A 15,580-nucleotide genomic window follows, 5' to 3' on the forward strand; every position below is an offset into this window, starting at 1 on the left:
AGGGTCTCTTAAAAATGATCTTATTAGCCATCTCGTTTGGCAGAAAAGGAATTCTGGGCTGGAGGCTGTCATAGTGAATTGGTAAAATAACCCTAACCTCCATTCCCTCACCTGTACAGGGGTGTGGTGGGGAGGGGGTTAGAGGTAATGTGCACATGCCCAGAATTAATAAGACAGTCTATGGAAACAATCCTTCCTAAACTGGGATTAAAATCCAGAATTCCTAAGTCATGATCTTGGTATTTCTTCCAAGCCACAGCTATGGCCATCTGGCCAAAGCTTGACCCATGGCCATTGAAATGCTCTCTACAACTCTTAATGATACAGGGGCACAATCTTTCTAAAAAAAATCATTATTTTGGGGCACCTGGGTGGCTCAGTCGGTTAAGCACCAGACTTTGGCTCAGGTCACGACCTCAGGGTCTGTGGGTTCGTGCCCCATGTCGGGCTCTGTGCTAACAGCTAGAGCCTGGAGACTGCTTCAGATTCTGTGTCTCCCTCTCTCTCTCTCTGCCTCTCCCCTGCTCACACACACTCTCTCTCTCTCAAAAATAAATAAACATTAAAAAAATCTTTTAAAAATCACTATTTTTCCGTGTCATTTGTCTGCATGGTCATTTGTGACAACCCTATAGTCAAAGGGAATAATGTCACGGATGAGTTATGTTAAGTCAGTACAAAATTTCCTTTTGGTAAGATATGAATGAAAATCTCTCTGTAATAAACAAAAAGTATTGTGTATAATTTCCCACTGGTCTTTTTTGTTAATTGGGCTCTTACTGTTGAAGCCTTTAATGTAGAGAATAAATGAATAACCGGCTTTTATGCACAGACTCCTTTCATTATGTACAAGGGCTCAAAATTTAAAGTGAACTATTTTTAGATCTTACATTATGATATAAAAGATTGTTTATTGCTGGTAATGCAGGAAGCAAATTGCATTTCAGCTTCTGCCTGGGTTTTCCGTGGTGGGATTTGCGTGAGCCTCCATTCTTGCTGATTCATTCGTTATGTCCCCAAATGACTTGAGTAAAATCTTATCGTTTTTCACCGGAATGTGGTTCTCGAACATTTTCTGGTACGATTCAAGTTCAGATTCTGCTTTGGCCATTCCAGACGGCGATTCTTAGATGAATCAAATTAAAATTTTCTTCTGGGAACCCTGTTGGGGTAAAAACATAGGAAGTGGGATATCGTGTAAACGGGGGTGGGGGGGGACAAATCCTCATGATGGTGTTTGCCCCAGACACTGGTTCTCTGTACCTTCTCTCCTTCTCCTCCTCCTCCAAAACCCTTCTTTCTCTGCAGTGTTTCTTCTCTCCTTCTCCTCCTTCTGACTCACGTTCCAAAATTACAACTCTCTTTTAATGTGACAAAATGTCACGGAATCTCACTGATGGCTCCTTATATCTAATGTGGTAGAAACAGGAAGAGCACGCAACAAATAACAGTGCACTCAACAACCTCTTACAATTAACTTTATTTAATTCATCACAATGGTTTCTTTCTTTTTAAATGTTTATTTAATTTTTGTGCGCGCGTGAGAGAGACCGAATGTGAGCAGGGGAGGGGCAGAGAGACAGAGGGAGACACAGGATCCGAAGCAGGCTCCAGGCTCCCAGCTGTCAGCACAGAGCCCGATGCGGGGCTCGAACTCATGAACCGAGAGATCATGACCTGAGCTGAAGTGGGACACTCAACCGACTGAGCCACCCAGGACCCCCCACAATAGTTTCTATATCCTTTCTTATTGTTATTTTTATTTAAGTTTTATTTATTTATTTTGAGAGACAGGAAGGGGGAGGGGATCCCAAGCAGGATCCACACTGTCAGTGCAGAATCCAATGCAGGGGCTTGGAATTCACTAACCATGAGATTACAACCTGAGCCGAAATCGAGTCGGATGCTTAACCGGACTGAGCCACCCAGGCCCCCCTCTGTGTACATTTTATTTTAATTTAATTTAATTTTATTATTTCATTTTATTTGTGTCTGAGAAAGAGGACACAAGTGAGTGAGGGGCAGAGAGAGAGAGAGAGAGAGAAGTGGGGCTCGTGCTCACCCCATGTGGGGCTTGAACTCATGAACTGTAAGATCATGACCTGAGCCAAAGTCGGATGCTTAACGGACTGAGCCACCCAGGCGCCCCTAATATACATTTTAAAAAATGTTACATGTACACATATGAAAAATTTTTTTTTTCAATTTGTGGGACAATATGGACCCCAGGACATCTCACAACACAGCTACGGCTGCCCATGGGTTGGGAACCAGTGCACTTACTATACCTAAGTTTTCGTTTATTTATTCGCTGCTTACTGGCTCCCAGGGATGTCTGGGCACTGCCGGTAAGTAGATGGACGAGACATGATCCTTGTCTGCGGGTGGACACAGTGTGAGCGAGTGAGAGGCGGGGCCCGGCTGGAGCTTGGTAGCTGCCTGACCCTGGGCAGGCTGGTTCCTCTCTTCGTATGCCAGTGTTCTCACCCATAAAACGGAGGTAACATTCTTCCTTCACCCGGTCGTGCCTAGCGAATTAAGGGAGTGACGGCACATCAAGTATTCGGAGTGGCTGTCGCCTAAGTACTGCGTGTGGCCATCATTACTGGTTCCCAGCGGGAGGGGGTGGCCCTGGGTCCCGGCCCCACTGGCCTGCGTGTCTATGAGGACCTCACTGTTGGATGTATGATGGCTCTCGGTCCCTTCTCCTTAGCAGGGACGCCCCTTCAGTCTTCCGGGAAGTGGCCACCGAGATGGCATAGGAAACGCAAGAGGTTTACTGGGAAGTCAGGGCGAGACACAGAGTGGTGGCGGGGAGTGCCCCAGACCCAAAAAGGGATGGAAGTGCCAGGAGGATTGGGCCCGGGGGAGCCTCAGACGGCCACCCCCACGAGGCAGCCTCGGTGGCCAGGTGACAGCGAGCCCCAGAGCAGAGATTGCTTGCAGAGGGGGCCTGTGTTGGGCAGGAGGGCCAGGTCTGTAGCTCCCACAAAGCTCAGTGTTGCTGGGGCAGCCCGGGGAGAGCTGGCCTCGGGTGACGCTTGCCGTGTGTCCCAACGGTGCAGCAGCCAGAGGCTGGCCGCTCACGAGCTCCTCCGGGGCAGATTGTCCCTGGAGGGAGGTCTGAGCCACATGCACCTGCATCACAGCCTCCAGAGCCCTTCACCTTCCCTTGAACCCCTGGGTGTGTGCCAGGGAGGGAATGTCAGCCCAGCGCTCCTGTCCCAGCCCCTCCGGGCTTGGCTGCCCACTGGCTCTGAGGACAGGAGGGCTGCCTTTCCTGAATCCCCTGGACCTCCCTCTCTCGGCTGCATGGACACTTGCTTTGGTCCTGGGCCTCGAGGGTGGCCTCTTCTGCCCCAAGTCTCTCCAGATGAGTCCCCGGTGGGCACAGCCTTCGGCTCCCCATCCAGCCCCCCTGCTCAGGGCAGGAACGGGCACCAGCCCATCCTTGGCTTGTACCGTCTCTAGCTCTCCTTCCGTTCCCAGGCGCCTCTGTCTGCAGTGAGCGAGCAGCCCCAGCCGCTCCCCTTTCCCACCCAGCCTGTCCCGTGCATGCCAACTCTGGCCACTGTGCATGGACCTCCAGCCCTCGGGCAGCCACCCTGGTGGGCGCAGGGCTCCCAGGGAAGGCTTCCCCGCAGAGGGAGTCCCTTCCTGAAGGATGGACGGCAGATAGTGGGGGAAGGTGCACTGGCAGAGAGGGCCTGCGGGGCCAAGGAACAGAACCACTTGCCCCTTCACCTCTCCCTTTGTCAAGCACGTGGCCATCCTAGCCTCTGTTTCTAGGGAACAAGTGAGGCATTTCTGCAGCAGGGACGAGGCAGCTAGCTTGAGATTTCTCCTGGACAAAGGCTTGCAACTCAAAGAACAAAAAAAAACCAGTTTTTGCTCGCAGCACCTTTTCTGTTTTCTCTGTGGGCAGGTTTCAGTGTCGCCCCCGTGGGAACGGGCATTAAAACCCAGGAGATGTTTTTCCCCACAGGAGCCCTTGCTAGGAACGTATGTGTACAGAGGTCCTTGGACTTGAGGTCCCAGCAAGCCACCTGGGGGGCTTGTTAAGACCCAGGTGGCCGGGTCCCATCCAGAGTTTCTCATTCCGTGGGTCTGGGGTGGGCTCAAGAGCCCGCTTTCTTAGCAAGTTCCCGGGTGAGGCCGATGCTGCTGGTCCGGGGACCACACTTGGAGGACTGCCGCGTCCTCCACACCCCAGCCGTCATGTGGATTTGGGTCTTTGCATATCCCGACTCGCTGAGCCTACTGCTTCCCTGATGACACCAACATGTTACTGCCTCTTTGACGAGGCTCATCGTTACTGATTTATAGAGAGCCCCTTCAGCTATTTCTTGAAGGTGTTCCTTTCTTACCCAGTTATCCCTTTCCTGGGTCTATGTAGACGGTTTAATTTCCCTCTTCCGTTAGAACATAACAGTGAAGGTTGTTTATTGTCTTTTGATTTCTGACTTTGTCCGATTTTAGGTCCAGATTCAAGGTAATAGAACCAATAGATTCAAACCAATCAATCCCTCCCAGTACCCCCCCACCCCCGCCCCCAGCCAGGCTGGAACCCTCAGTTGAACCCGTCCTTCTCGAAATAGCTAATTCCACTGGCTTGCTGGTCAAGACATAGTAAACAAGATTGGTCAGGTTAGTTGTTTGGTCAGATAAGACTCGAAGTCTAACGTGTCCGGTCTGGGAACCCACTGGTGCATCTGGGAAGGTACAGGAGACATTCTCGCCTCCCAGTCTTGCTGCCTGTTTCTAGAATGTACAGCTACTAACCTGAAGGGTCAGTGTTGTGGCCAGAGGGCTATTCTTTGGCAAACATCCCTCCAGTTGTAAGAATATCCCAGGAGTGACTGAGACAGTGAGCTTCTTGGACATCAAAACATTCCCCGACCCAGACAACAGTAGCACTCTCTAGAAAGTGAGGTTATTTCTGGCATTTGATGGGAGATCTCATTCAAAAGCGCTGCAGCATTGACATCATGAAATATTTACCATCCTTTCCATAATCTTCTGTTCTTGTATACAATCCAAAGCAACCCGTAGAGAAGCAGATAGTTTAAAGAGAGAAGTGTGTGCTATGAAACGGTTAGCCTGACTTGGAGTCACTTCTGTGCCACATTTTGGTTTCCAAATGAGAGGAAGTAAAGTGGAGTGTGGGCATTAGCGCCCTGCTGATGGCCAGGTGTGCCCTGAATTTCGGGAAATTGCCAGCAGGTGGGACGGGAGTGTGGCTCCCTCCTGGAGGCAGAGAGCAGCATGCAGAGAGAGCATTGGGCTGCCTCCGCCGGAGAGCAAGCTGCTTGGGGATGCAGAGAGTATTGTAGGGTAGGTGCAGCGTGGTGACTTCAGGTGAGGCTCACGCCCCGCCCTGTTGTGTTCCCGGAGCTGACTGCCGGCCCCTGGCCTCTGGCGCGCCAGGCACAGTCCATTCATCCACATGCAGGTGTATCTCGCCCTCTCACTATCTCCATGTTCCCTCCTAATCCTACCTTCATTAAAATTTAAGTTATCCAATATCCATAAAATAATACAACTCCCTTTAGGAGGGAGGATGCTGTGGCTGAGTTTTCATTGGTACCTGACTTGTGGTCATGGGGTTGTTAGAACGCCGGGCCAGACCAGTGACACCAAATGAACGCCAGCTCGAGACATCAGTGTGTGCCCTGTTGTACCCTGAGGCGCTGCCCTAGTTAGGGTCTGTCAGTGGCTCCATTCTGATGGCCCTTTTACAAGGGGCTGACCCTGCCAGCTGGTCATCGTCGCCCACTCGGGGCTGTGGCATAATTGGCCACTGTTTTGCATCCTTGGACTTTCTTTAATTTTGTAAATGCTGGTATTTGTCTTTTAGAAAAGTGTGATTTTTTTTAGAGAGAGAGTGGAGGAGGGGCGGGGGGGGAGAGAGAGAGAGAGAGAGAGAGAGACTCCCAAACAGCTTCCGTGCTCAGACTATTAATTAAATACTATTTACTTATTAGGTAAATAGTATTTACCTATTATAACTAGTCATCTCTTTCTTTCTTGAGAAATTGTAGCTCTTTGGGTCAAAAAGTTGTTTGTTTGTCTCAGGAAAGTTCCACAGAGCACAGGCTGAATGATTTTATTTGAAAATAAAAATAGAGGGTGCCTGGGTGGCTCAGTCGGTTGAGTGTCCAAGTCTTGATTTTGGCTCAGGTCATGATCTCGTGGTTCCTGGGTCCGAGCCCCATGTCGGGCTCTGCATCGACATCGTGGAGCCTACTTGGGATTCTTTCTCTCTCTCTCTCTGCCCCTTCCCCACCTTTTCTCTCTCTCTCAAAATAAATAAATAAACCTAAAAAAATAAATAAAAATAGTGGTGGCTGGCTAGCTCAGTCAGTAGAGCATGTGACTCTTAATCTCAGGGTTGAGTTAGACCCTCGCGTTGGGCACGGAATCTACTTAAAACTAAAAAAAAATTAAAATAAAGGAAAGAGACAGAGAAAGGAGATTCACGGCTACACGAGAGAGAAGAGAGTGGCCCCAAAGAAAACAGACGTGGGTAGTTACAGAAAATTAACAAGGACCTAGGTTCACGGAGCAGGAAAGTGCCTTAGAAACGGTGCCGTGAGGGCCTGAGTTCTCTTTCACAGAGGCTGCGGTCGGTGGAGCCTCCCGAGGGCAACACGCTCGTTGCTGTGCATTTCCTCTGCATCTAGACCCTGCAGCCCCATCCTCTCGGCTATTTCTTTTTCCGGTGAGTCCCTTTGGGGTGATCACAGTCAGCTCAGAGGACATGGGGTAAGATGATCTATATCCTCAGGGATGTTCCCCCCTTACTGTGACAGCAAAACTGGCATCCATGGGGGACTATATTAACGCAAGAGGAAGGGAGGCCTGATCACGGTGTGCTCCCTGGAGGAGGCAAAGGATAGAGTCCTTGTTCTGGCCATGATTCACATGAGTCGCTGCTTTGTACATTATTTACGTGTTACTCAACATCACGATGGGCACACCGGGTCTAGTAAGGGCCAGGCTTCAGGAACATATTACCCTTAATTGTTGAACGGAGCACATGACTTTCCTTTTTAGGCCCAAAGTGCACACTGTACCTCCTGTTGATGTGTGCAGGGATGTGGCCTGTTTGAGGGGCCTGTCCATTTTAATCCCCTGGGAGGAGACTCTCTGCATATTTTTGCCCAGTTATAATCCCCCCTCCTTTGACATTGATATAACTACTGACGTAACCTTAATAACCAATCAATAAGCACATAAACACAATGCAATGACAGCCAGTTTGCAGGAAGAGAAGGCTGTCATGTGCCTCAGTCTTGCCACGTATTAAATGGGGCTTGGGAAGGTTAAATGAATCAATAGGAGTAAAGCTTTTATAGCTCAGTGCCTGGCACATAATAGATGCTCATTTTGTGTTGGCTACGCGGATGTGGTGATAGTGACGATGATGGTGAAGAAGAAGACGAGGAAAAAATGGAGGAAGAAATAGGGGTGGGGGGAGAGACACAAAAGTATAGGCTGGTAACGACTACATATACTTAAACACACATGTGCATATGTGTGTGTATACATACATATATTTACATACACATACAAACATAGAATCACCTTCAATTTCATTTTCTTATCAAAACTTTACATACAGTGGTGCCTGGGTGGCTCAGTCGGTTGAGTGTCTGACTTTGGCTCAGGTCATGATCTCACGGTTCATGGGTTCAAGCCCTGTGTCAGGCTCTTTGCTGACAACTCAGAGCCTGGAGCCTGTTTTGGATTCTGTGTCTCCCTCTCTCTCTGCCCCTCCCCCACTCTCTCTCTCTCTCTCTCTCTCTCAAAAATAAATAAAAACATTAAAAGAAAACTTTACATACATACACGGCATCACTGCGTATCACAGGTAATACAATATTGGACTTATTTGGGGGCTATGTTCAACGTTATGTGCTTGTTAAAAGAAATTTATCATTATTGTCTTTCCTTTGGGAAAGCTTGTACTACAGAATGAATAATTAAAGTAGAAATATTTTTAGATAATCCCAAATAGACAGCATTTGACTTACCTACTGCCCCACTACCATGGTGACTAGGAGTACGGACTCTGTCCAAGAAATCGCTAAAGGGACACAAGACAGAAATCGCATAGCCCCGATGCACTGACTCTGCCAGCCCTTTGCCCGGCCCTCACCTGAATCTGCTCTATGTCTTGCAATGAATTGTGGGTGCAGGTAAATAACGTGCACTAATTCTTTGCAGTTCCCCCCACCCCCTGAGTCTGGGATGGCCCCGCCACTTGCTTTCACCAGTGGAATGCAGCAGAAGTGATGCTATAGGAGTTCTGTGTCTGGGCCTCGGGGGCTTTGCAGCTTCTGCTCTCACTGCTGTGGAAGGCGGCCGCCATATGCAGAAGCCTAGGCTAGCCGACTGGAGAGCTCCACTACTGAGCACGTGGGTGTCATCATCACATACCGTCACCCCAGTTGAACTGTCAGATGACTTCATAACAGACCAGCAGAAGAACTGCCCAGAAGATCCCAGTCCACACTGCTGGCCCAGGGAATCGAGAGCAAAGAAAATGGTTATTGTTTCAAACCACCGAGTTTGGGGATGGTTTGTTAAGCCGCCATCGGTCAGTGATACCAGGTTGGACCATTGGGATTTTCAGTCACATTGGATTTGCCAAAAGCCAAGTTCAGAGTTCCGGGATTTTGAGATGATGGGAATTTGAGGTTCTGGGACTTCAGTATGTTAGGACTTCAGCATTCCACAGAAATGCATGTGCCTGGAACATCAGTTGAAACAGGATGTGACAGGAGACAAAACTGAAGAAGCGAAGGGAGCCTCTGATGCCCCACTAAGGACATTGGACTTCTTGGGCAAGTGATGAGAATCAGGATGTCTTTGGTAGGTGGGACAGTGTTCCAAATCTGTATGCAGGAATCACCCCATGGTTCATGGGAATTGGACTGGGGAGATGTAAGCCTGGATGGACCCCCAGAAACATAAAATGAGGACTTGTGAGAGACTCAGGTGCTCAGGAAAGGTAACATGGCAGAAAGGTGAAGCATCGCGTGTCAGTAGCCATTAGGTCTGCTCCTGCACCCAGGATCTAACTCCTGGGTACACATTCCAACATCTGGGAGACCCATCAAAGAGTGTCAATCTCCAGGGCCCATCCCAGACGCTCTTGATCCAGGTGGACGGGCATGAGACCAAGGCATTGGTACTTTTGGGGGGCAGCTTGGGTGTTCTCCTGTGCCGTCCTGGTTGAAAGCCATTGGATTAGATACATGGGTGGATCTGAAGCTCAGGAAAGAGGTCAAGTCTGGTGGTAAAGATTTGGTTCCAACCCAGTGAGAGCAGGCAGAGGGAGGAAAGGAGCACCGGCTGAGAAATGACTCAGAGAAGCCAACCCTTAAGGGCAGGAAGAGGAAGAGGGGCCAGTCTTGGGAACAGCAGGAGGGTCAGACGTCCAGAGAGGAAGAGGGGGGAGGGGGTGGTGGCGTCCTGAGCCAGGGCTGGAGCCCCGGGGCCTCGAGAGCAGCTGGTGCCACGGGCGTGTGACAGAGCCCTAACGGGAGGATGGTTGGCCGCCAGCCCAGGTCAACACACCAAGCTTTGTTCCATGTGACGCTGCTGTCCCGGTGCAAGTGAGAAATGCACTCCTGTCACATGCGTGGGACGGTGGCTCTACTATTGATCTTGTGCCGCTAATGATCTAAAGGACCGCCTGCCGAAGGGTGGGCTTCCTTTGATAAAAACTCAAGGGAAGAACACCCAATGAAGTGCAAAACGGAATATTTAAATTCGGGGCAACGTACTGAAGGAAGGAGTGTGGCAGGCACGATGTTTATCAGAGGAAGGCCATTTCTAGTTAGATAGAAGCCTGGAAGTGACCATGATTTCTGAGACTGGACGGTTGCTCGGGAGACCAGATTTCTTTATTGCCGCCATTCTTTTAGTCGTTGTTTTCGTAGAATTGTGACTGCTTGGCTTTTGTTCCGTACCTGCTTGGGTTTGGGAAGTCAGATGTTTCTATCCCCCACCCCCCCTCTGCTGCCAAGATGCGTAACTGTTACTTTGAACAGGCAAACGCCACAATATACTTTATCGTTTCTGTCACTGTTCCACGTGGCCTCATTCCCTCCAGCCTTGCTCTTGGGTGAAATCTTGAGCAAGCCAATAACTCCTTGAATCTTTGACACACAAGGAAAAGGTGTTCTATGCAATTTTGGATCCCCAAGCGGTCTTGACTCAGTATTTAAAATGTCCAACCTATGAGACACCTGGGTGGCTCAGTCCGTTAAGCATCTGACTTTGGCTCAGGTCATGATCTCACAGTTTGTGAGTTTGAGCCCCTCGTCGGGCCCGGTGCTGACAGCTCAAAGCCTGGAGCCTGCTTTGGTTTCTCTATCTCCCCCCCCCCCGCCCCTCCCCCCTCTCAGAAATAAACACTAAAAAATTAAAAATAAATAAAATGTCCATCTGGAGGCTGGGTGGCTCAGTCTATTAAGTGTCTGACTCATGATTTTGACTCAAGTCATGATCTCAGGGTTGGTGAGCTCCAGCCCCATGTCAGGCTCTGCACTGATGGTAGGGAGCCTGCGTGGGATTCTCTCTCTCTCCCTCCTCTCTCTGTCCCTCCCCCACTTGCCCTTTCTCTCTCTCTCAAAAGTAAATAAACCTACAAATAAGTAAAATGTCCAATCTAATTTGGCAGCCCCAAACCCAAACTGTATTCAGAATTGGAGTTTCTTCCCACCCCTGGGACGGGGGCGGGGGGCAGTGGTGGTGAGGTTTAGCCGACCTTTCCTATTTCCTTTGTTGTCCTTTTCCCATCTTCTCCACCCCACCTCACGGAGCTCCAGAGTCAGAGCAGAGTCTGGTGGGAGGAGGGGAGGGGCAGGAAGGTGACCGACTGGCATGGCTGAGATATGGACTTAGTGCTCCCTGGGCTTTGTCTGTGGCCATCATTGACCCTTGCCCTTGTGGGGTTCCTCAGACTTCCCACTGGGAACACCCATGGGCTGGTCCTGGGATGCGGGCTCACTCATGAACCTTCCTCTACCCCCTCTGCTGACCTCGTTTCTCCCCTGGCCGGGGGCCCTCTGGGGTGGGTGGATCATTTGAGAAGGTGCTGCAGCTAACGTGTGGCACCCCAATTCTGTCTCTTGGGTCCTCATCATCTTAGTAATGCCTGTGACTCTGTCCCGTGGCGGCCAGATGACAAATGCCTCTGTTTTCTCATTCCTCAGGTGGGCAGTTGAAGTGAGTTCCTCACATCTCTTTGTGGATCCCCAGCAGGCACTGACAGAGTGAGTCAGACCCCTGTCCCTGCCCTTTTACTGGCAGCCTTCATCCCCTTCCTGCACATGCTCCCTCTGATCTCCCCTCCTGTAAACCGTTGCCCTCACATCCGTGTCTCTAGGTCCACTCTGGGGGACACTTAACCTAAGAGGAGACATATCTATACCCCTCTTTGGTGGAGACATGGTTGGCTCCCATAGTGGCCCCCCTGCTTGTTCAGCTGCCAGAGTCTAGCTATAGCCTCCCACCCACACACCTCCCAGCACCCAGACACTGGGCTCCTTGGGTCAAGGGACGTGTGAGAAGATCTCCGAGAGGTCCCCTTGGGGCTCTCCTTTGGACTCTAAGTTATAGGACAGCACAGTGTCCCACCCTTTCCTCATGGGGTGCGGGATAGGGAAAATGCCATGGTGTTGCAAACTCCCCACCCCAAAGTTCTTTGGAAGGGACTTTTGTGTTAAACGTACAATCATCTGACCATGAAACAGAGGGAGGGAGGGAGGGAAGGACTGAAGGAGGGAGAGAAAGAGAGATTCTAAGGAATTGGCTCCTGTGATTATGGAGGCTGCCAAGTCCCAAATCTGCGGAGCTGGTGTCCTGGGTGGAGTCTGAAGGCTGGAAGCCACTGTAGAACCAGAAGAGCAGGTGTTTCCAACCAAGAGCGGTCAGGCGGTCAGGCAGGGGACTTCCCTCTTACTCAGGGGAAGTCAACCTTCCTTCTGTCTGGGCTTTGCTTCCCCTGGACGTGGCCCATCCACACCGGGGAGGGCGATCTGCTTTACTCGGTCACTGCCTCTAATGTTGGCCTCCTCCTGAAACACCCTCACAGACATGCCTAGAACGCATGTCCAAATATCTGGGCGTCCTGTGGCCCCACCAAGCTGACACGTAAAATTAACCCTCACAACTACCAAATGTTTAAAACCCCAGCAACTTCTAGGATCATTGGAGATGTTTAAAATCCAGACCAAACTTTACTGAAGGATTCTGATGACAAGGAGGAGGGACCTTCTACTATGTCTTAGCATTTTCTTATAACTTCTCATTGAATACCTGGCGGGGGGGGGCATGAGGACCTGGGGGTGAGGATTATCGTTTCCAACTTCAGGGGTAGGAAACCAAGGCTCAGAGAGGTGGAAGAACTTGCCCAAGTGCACGTGATAGTGATGTGGGAGGGGGATAGGACCAGGCAGAGATTTTGGAATGGGGCTTTGGCACCTTTTCAGAGCAAGTGCCACGTGCTTTGACATACTTTGATCATATGTGGGCTTGGTTTCCTAGCATGGCCATCATGGATTCCCACAAACTGGATGCCTTAGAATAACAGGCATTTACTGGGCACCTGGGTGGCTCAGTTGGTTCAGCTTCCAACTCTTGATTTCAGCTCAGGTCATGATCTCATGGTTCATGGGTTCAAGCCCTACATCAGACTCTATGCTGACAGCACAGAGCCTGCTTGGGATTCTGTCTCCCTCTCTCCCTGCCTCTCCCCTGCTGGCTCTCTATCTCTTTCTCAAAATAAATAAACACTTAATAAAATAAAAAAAATAATAGATATTTATTTCCTTGCTGTTCAGGCCACAAGTCCCAAATCAAAGTGTTGGCCAGGCTATGTACCCTCTGAAGGCTCCAGGGTAGGGTCCTTCCTTGCCCTTTCCTAGCTCATGGGTGGTGGCAGTCTCCGTGTTCCTTGGCTTATAGGCACGTCACTTCAATCACAAGATGGTCTCTCTGTGTCTGATTCCAAATTTGCTTTTTCTTACAAGGACACAAGTCATGGATTTAGGGCTCACCCTAACCCAGGGTCACCTCATCCTGACTTGATCGCATCTGCAAAAACCCTATTTCCAAGTCAGGGCAGGTTCGCAGGAACCAGGGGGTTAGGAGTCCAACTCTTCTGGGGACATCAGTCCTCTCTACTTCTGGGGACATCAGTCCTACCCACTGTGTGTGTCGTCAGGCATTTTCTCCCCGAGACTAGGATCTGCTGTTGGAGGAGACAGAAGAGGCAGGCAGCCGGGGGAGGTGTGGGTGGCCGTGTGGTTTGAAGCCACAGGGCTGGGCTCACCAAGCCAGATTACTTGGAGCTCTGGGCCTTCACGCTCCTGAGCCCTGCTGCTGTGACAGCCCACGTGAATGTGGGTAAGCGATGTCCTGGCGGGATCTCGCCTATCACTTTTATCTCTGTCTGTGTCACAGCCTTCCCCAGGTGCAGCCCTGAACGGAATAGCTCCCCGCATGTGAGCCCACTATTCTCGCCTGCACACTGGCCGATCTAAAACTGTTTCACCGTCAGATCTGGAGCTGTTCAAAGGGAAAAATTTAGTGAGTTGATAAGAGTTCTCCAAAAGAGCACGTAGTGGTTTTCTGAATAGTCTGTGCGCTAAGGAACAGAGTTTGCGTGCAGTTTGTAATTGATTAGCGCTGTGTCTACGCAGACTCCATCCTTTCGGGTGAACCCATCTTGCGGAGATGTGATGTATCCCGGAGACCCTGATCCCTGGGCTCATGACTTTTCCTATCCCTTAATAGCTGTAGTGAAGCGTATTCTGGAAAATGATGAAGCGCTGTGAGCAATGAATACAAAGGTCACCTCTTCGGTGCAAACATCCTCAGAGGTATCCGTGGTCGTGGGTGACTCAGGAAGGAGGGAGACTTGGTTGGATTGCCTTCCTCAAGTTCCTTCTTACCTGAATTCACTTTGGAAACATTCCCTTTAGGATAAGTACCAGATTTAAAAAATTTATTGTCTAAAGGTAAACGTGCTGGAAGGTTTTCAGTAATTCAAAATATGGGCTTCTGGTGGAATCAGGGCGGGAAACTCCACGAGCCCCGTTTGGCAGTGTCTGCCTTGCTGATCACAGGTGCTGCGGATAAACTGGATGTCCCCTCGGTGCTTTCGCTGGGACACCCAGTGCGGGGTGGTTCATCTGTGACACCTCCTAGGGGGTTTGAAAGGAGGATGACCTTTAAGGTGAGAGCTTTGTGACAAAAAGAGTCTTCCTATGAATATGATCTTGCTTTTCTTCCTCTTTTGTTTATTTCTTTTTCAGATCAATTAATTTATTTTTTAATTTACATCCAAGTTAGTTAGCAGATAGTGCAACAATCGTTTCAGGAGTAGATTCCAGTGACTCATCCCCTACATAGAACACCCAGCGCTCATCCCAACAAGTGTCCTCCTCAATGCCCCTCCCCCATTTGGCCCATCCCCCCTCCCACAACCCCTCCAGCAACCCTCAGTTTGTTCTCCATATTTAAGAGTCTCTTATGTTTTGTTCCCCTCCGTGTTTTTATATTATTTTTGCTTCCCTTCCCTCATGTTCATCTGTTTTGTCTCTTGAAGTCCTCATATGAGTGAAGTCCCATGATATTTGTCTTTCTCTGACTAATTTCGCTCAGCATAATACCCTCCAGTTCCATCCACGTAGTTGCAAATGGCAAGATTTCATTCTTTTTGATTGCTGAGCTATTTATTTATTTATTTTTTAATGTTTATTTATTTTTGAAAGACAGAGAGACAGAGCAAGAGCAGGGGAGGGGCAGAGAGAGAGGGAGACCCAGAATCCAAAGCAGGCTCCAGGCTCCGAGCTGTCAGCACAGAGCCCGATGTGGGGCTCGAACTCACGAACCGTGAGATCACGACCTGAGCTGAAGTCGGACACTCAACTGACCGAGCCACCCAGGCACCCTGATTTATTCATTTTTGAGAAAGAGAGAGAGAAATAGAGGCAGAGAGAGAGGGAGACAGAAAATCCAAAGCAGGCTCTGAGCTGTCAGTGCAGAGCCCGATGCGGGGCTCGATCTCACAAACCGTGAGATATGACCTGAGCCAAAATCAAGAGTCGGAAGCTTAACGGATGGAGCTGCCCAAGCACACCTTGCTTTTCTTCCTCTTACCGAGATGGGAAACCTGCTGTCTTTTATTGAGTGCGTATCCGTGGCATCACAAAGGATATTTTCTGCTTCACAACTTAGACCCAGTATTTAACGTGCAAACCCAGCTCATGTCACTTCGAAATCTTTAACATACTTTACTAGTCATCTGAACTTTACTAGTTAGTCATCAGACGTTTAGAACTATTCTTTGCTACACGGTTATGGACTCTCAACCTGTGTTGGGATGGAGTCTTGGGTTGGTGGCTAGTACCTCTGGGAACAGGATGAGGCCATCTATCTGGCGACAGATTCTTGTTCGCATTTGAAAGGATCACCTTGGGAGCCGTGATGCTCTATGCCTGGAAGGTTCATTTCTACCTTGACCTGCGTGTGGTGGAGGCAATTTGGAGACAGAAACACT

The sequence above is a fragment of the Panthera onca genome, chromosome C2 (genome assembly GCF_046562875.1).
Source record: "Panthera onca isolate mPanOnc1 chromosome C2, mPanOnc1 haplotype 2, whole genome shotgun sequence".
NCBI lineage: Eukaryota > Metazoa > Chordata > Mammalia > Carnivora > Felidae > Panthera > Panthera onca.